The following is a 6,000-nucleotide window of genomic DNA, read 5'->3' on the forward strand; positions in this document are numbered from 1 at the left end:
AAAGAAATATTTAAGAATAAAAATACAATCGTACTATTGCTATTAAAAAATAAAAGTACACAAATCATTTGTCAAACGAAAATTGCTGCTTTCAAAGTAACTGAACCACATGCAACTCAAGACTTAGTAAATCATGGACTAATTGGAACAAAAAAGTGATGTTGATGACTTTGGTTTGGATGTCCGGCGAAAAAAATGTTTTTTTCATTTTCATTTTATTCATACTATGCTTACCTTACCTTTTTAAAAATAACTGGTACTTCATAGGAAGTTTGAGAAAACATCAAATTGATGAAAAGTGAGATTCTATGAGATCATAAATATGTTATTCTTAACATTATGAAGAAGACAAAGAAAACCAGTAACGGTGGATAATTTTAAAAGTTGTCTCGATGTTCAATTTACCAGCTTTTTTTTCTAAAGTTTCCACTCAATTTAAACAAGAATAAGGTTATCTTCAAAATATTCCGATAAAGTTACCTCAACCAATAATGTAAACCCTTCCTGAGTGTGAGTATATAGTTAGTGGTTGCTGATTGTCTGTACAAGAGTTATAAAATGCTCGAGTACATGTAATCTGTACTAGGACGATGAGTCCGATGATTTTTAAGGCGAGAATATGTCAAATATGTATAATAAATATCGATTCTTTCATTTGTTTTAGAAGAGAGGTTGGATATACCAAAGGGATACACAAACTCATAATAAAAAACCAAAATGGCAATCACATGAAAAAAAACGAAAAATGATCAAAAGCCAAAAAGAACCTACAAATAGTTAACATAACTACATACAATTTTTTTTTCAATTATGGAACAACGACAATGCAACACATGTTAAAAATTAACAACAATATGTAAAAAGAAATATATTAGCATAACATTACAAATGTACTATTGATATTTAAAAATAAAAGTGCATAAATCGTATACATAATTAGTGGTTTCTATTTTTCCTTGCATGCGATATAAATGCACAAGTACGTATAATCTGTACTAGGACGATGCGTCCGGTTGTTTATAAGGCGAGAATATGTCAAATGTGTATAATAAATACAGATGTTGTCAATTTTTTTTAGAAGAGAGGTGGGATATACCAAAGAGATACACAAACTCATAATAAAAAACCAAAATGGCAACCACATGGAAAAAAACCGAAAAATGATCAAAAGGAAACAGATGGTCTACAAAACTACAAAAAAAACTTTTTTGTTTTCAATTAAGGAAGAACGACAATGCAACACATGTTTAGAATTAACAACAATATGTAAAAAGAAATATATTAGCATAAAAATACAAATGTACTATTGCTATTTAAAAATAAAACTACATAAATCATTAGTCAAACTAAAATTGCTGCTATCAAAGTAATTAAATCAAGATATCTCAAATATAAAGTTGCGACCCAAAGACTTGGTAAATCATGGATTAATTGGAACAAAAAATGATATTGATGAGTTGGGTTTTGGATGTTCGTAGACGAAATGTTTTTCCTTTCTTCATATGATATGATTTGAGAAAAAAAATTAAAAGTAGGAACCAGTCTTTCAGATGTTTTATTTTGAGAACTGAGAGGATAACGGTATTACGGAAAATTTGGTGGGGAAAAAGAATAACGCAAAGAATTACATGGTTAGAACTATAGAGAACACAGTAAAATAACTCAAGTGAAGTGCTTGTTTGGAAAGACCCAATAGTGTATACTTTTTGACTGGGTATGAGAGGAATAGTAAGTTTTTTGTCTTGATGAGCAACTATTGTCCTGAGGCGTAGCCGAGGGCAATAGTTTTGTCCGAGGGACAATAAACGTACTATTCCACGAATATCCAGTCAGTACGTGTTTTATTATATCGAAAAAGACAACGTTACAGACAATAAATGGCGGTGATAAATCAACTATCGTAATATTAAAAATAAGAAACCAAACCATAACGTTTACTTACTAGTAAGAGATATGTTCAAATGCTAAGGCTACGTCTTGCACTGGCGTCAACCCTATACCAGATACAAAAAGTAAAACACGACCTCCGTACTCCCGCGTTATTTTCAAAATCCTTTAATCACGTAGCTGCATTTAAAATTCCGCGAAATATAATGACACTTGCGGTCAAATAGTTTCACCCAGGTCCAATAGTTGGAATTTTTTGACCGGTCCAATAGTTCAAAGCCAGTGCAAAATAGTGAAAATATTGTGTACTTATTTCATATAGAAAATGATAACTGAGGTATAATTATAGCATATATTGTTATGCCTATGGATAGTAAAAAACTAGAAATCATACCTTGTTCTATTTGATAGGATATATTGGTTTACGTCCATCCGTTCGTTCAATACTGTAGAGGTCGCATTTATCTCAACAACTTGATTTTCACTGAATACATATCATACATAAGCAAATAGTTATTATACCAATGTTATTTCAACTGATCGGGGGGAACTTATGGTTTAATTTACATAAGGACAGTCTATTTGAAGATGTGTGTGATAAGGTTGAATGCCGTTATAATTATTATTGAAATCTAATCATCTATTAGTGTCACCAAACGATTATATAAAACAATTGAGTGTATGATATTCAGTAGCATAATAATCTATTGTAATAAAAATTCATAATATCTAATAAAATTTGTAGATTTAGCTAACAAAGTCCTTATATTTGTATAAAGTAACATTCATTTATAATGGAAATTGTTTTAACGTTAAATAAGCTACAATTAAAAATTGCTTGCTAGTCCTTCTCTGTGATTAATATTAGATAACTCTGGTTAATTTCCCAATCAAGCTATCATGAAGAGGAGATAAGTAATTCGAATTTCATTTACAGTCTTTTTCAAAAATGATGAACGGTTCTTTATATTGGTATGTAATCATTTTAAACGTTTCAAATTTATGAAATTATATTCGTACATCAATGTTTTTGATACACCTTGTCACTCTTGCATACAAATGGCACATCAATATAATTAATTAACTGTGCTCCATCTTCAATGATGATTCTAAATTATAAATGTAACCAAAAGTTGTTAATCTATAGATAGTGAAGACTAATGAAAGCTAACCCACTGCAAAAAATATTTCTTTGCAATTTTTTTTAAACTTCTTCAGAAAAATGCTCGAGCCACTTGACTTTCATAGCTCATAATTAACTTTTTTACACAATATTTTAATAAAGTAGTTAAAGATTATTCACTTCTGCAAGAGTAAGACGTAATAAAAATCGTATGCTTGCATCATCTTACACAAAATCAGATTAATTAAGTCCTGAACATTTCGACATTTCTTCGTTTATTTTTTATCAAAACCGGTTTAAAACAAATCACAAGTACATGTTAAGATCCGACCAAATACCTATATCCTGATATCGTCAGGTAAATTTGCTAGATATTGGACGAATAACTGGATACTTCATTGATGAGTTTATCCCAAAACTCCTATCTATAGATGGACTGGTCTAAAATAAGCGAACTTCTTAAACCCCGTCCAGTCAAGTGAAATAAATCTAGTAATACCACTATTTTAAAATAGTGAAACCTAATTCAAATTCTTAACATGTGAAGGTAAAAAAAGAGTACCGAAATAACTGTTTACTACAAAATAAGATAAATGACAAAGCTATTTTAGAATGAAATATGTATATGATACGAATGCAAGAAAAAGACAAATAATTTTTAAACATATATAGTAATTTTTAGATGATGCAACATAAAGACGTACACGTAACATGAACATATAATTCATTCAATGCATCAAACGTATACAGTGCATTTTCATTCCAAAGAGTTGAATGTGGTATACGAATGTGGTCCCTCATGAGCTTCTCCGGTAATTAAACCTTTTCCTTAAGCGTCCGTTTAGCTCTACGGAATGTAACACATGTGTAGTCATATCTAATTCGAATGTGGTTGTTTGATCCATTGATTCGTCTAAACTGATTTACATGTTGTTTCCCCTAAGAAGACATTAAGCGGCATATTAATAAAAAAAATTCCAAATCAACTTCACAAATAATGCTCTATGGTCATTCTGGGTACTGAAGTTTATTATTATCTAAATAACGTGTTATATTATTATTTTTTTTTGTCTTTGTAAATTTTGTCTTTAACATGTTTTACTTTTTAGACTATTTTGTCGATATCCATTTGACCAGGCGCGGTACTAATACATTCCATCATTATGTTATAGTGATGTGGTAAACATTTTTCTTCTTGTCTTTCGTTTTTGCTTATGTGCAATGGCAGATCCAGGGGGAGGGGTCCGGGGGTTGGAACCCCTCTTTTTTTGGCCGATCAATGCATTTGAATGGAGACATATAGTTGGAATCCACCCCCTTTTTTTGTCCTGGGTTGGGAACCCCCCCCCCCCTTTTTAAAATGACAGGATCCGCCTCTGATGTGCATTGTCTATACACCCTTTTGTTTATCTTTGTGAGAATATTTGCTTGTTTTATACTGATTAAGATTATATTTCATAGTTGACCGTTGAACCCCTATTTTAGATATTTTAATTTAGTATGTCTGTTGTTTTTATTCACAAATCAATATAATGGAATTTCATTCGATTATCATACAAGTGAAAGGTTTAGCTAGCTATAAAACCATGTTAAATCAATCATTTTCTACAAAAGGAAATGCCTGTACTAAGTCAGGAATATGGCGGTTGTAATCCATTCCTTTAATGTGTTCGAGCTTTTGATTTTGTCATTTGCTTAGAGACTTTTCGGTTCGAATTTTCCTCGGAGTTCGGTATTTTTGGTATTCTGCTTTTTCAATCATATACAAAACTGCACTTTTTTTATCTACAATCTACATTTTGTCAAAATTTTACTTTCTAAAGCGCTAAAAAGTCTTTTCACGAGTTGATACCAATTGATATCTAGTTCTCGCTCCTTATGAAACCTAACATTGTTTAACCATAAGACTTTAAAAAATTGATATTCCTTTAGTCACGTTATTGAGCAGTGAACATCTAAACAGTTTACATCCTATTTATCAAACAGATTATGAAAATATTGGGAAAAAGACTATTCCTATACCTGTACTATTATTTGTCTGTCTGTCCTTTTATGTTTAGCCATGTCGTTGTCAGTTTATTTTCAATCTTTGAGTTTGACTGTCCCTCTAGTATCTTTCGTCAATCTTTTACAGTTATGAATTATGTAGAAAAAACATATAAGGTAAGAAAATTTAAAGTATTAATCTTGTTGCATCACATGCGCATGTCGTCAATAAAAGTCTCTCTAGTGCAGCTCGGATAAATGGTGAAGTTGTAGCACGATATTAATGATATTACGTGCCCATTGCCTCAACAGACCTACGTTACCAGACATTAAAATGAGTTTACAACTTAGTTATATGTTAATATTATTCGATGTACTTTTTAGAAACCGGTCATTTTTGCTTAGCATTCATTTTTAATAATCTAACATATTTAGATTGCAGGTACTTTTTAAGATTACAGATGTTTTAACTTTTGTCAGATATTCGGATCGAATCCTCTGGTCTTATCAATGTAATTTTAATAAAATTCTGCCCACTTAAATCCACTTTTGAAAATCGTATCAAATCCTTGTCAGTTTTCATAGTTTGTGAGAAAAAACAGGTGACAAAATACATTTTATGGAAAATATAGAGAGATTTTATTCCCGCCAAACTGTCAAAAGCTTAAATCTCGAAAACAAGCATACTTAATTTTGTTTCTGCTTTTTTAGTAAATTTATTTATATAGTATCAGTTTTTAACAGACTTTTATGAAGCTTGTTATTTTGAAACCGAGGATGAACGAATGCCTTAAAGATATCCCGATTTGATTAAGGATATATATATGACGAAGGAGTATGTCCATCACAAATAATTGTATGGTTTAAATATTTCTTGGTTGGAACTGAATTGTGAACAATCATGTTAGTCTAAGGGATAGTCAATAACCCATATGAAACCGTTTCACTACGTTTAAAATTACAAATGAAAATGTTTCTTTCAATTTACCTTGAAGGTCAACCTT

This window comes from Mytilus edulis, chromosome 4, assembly GCF_963676685.1.
Source record: "Mytilus edulis chromosome 4, xbMytEdul2.2, whole genome shotgun sequence".
NCBI classification, from domain to species: Eukaryota; Metazoa; Mollusca; class Bivalvia; order Mytilida; family Mytilidae; genus Mytilus; species Mytilus edulis.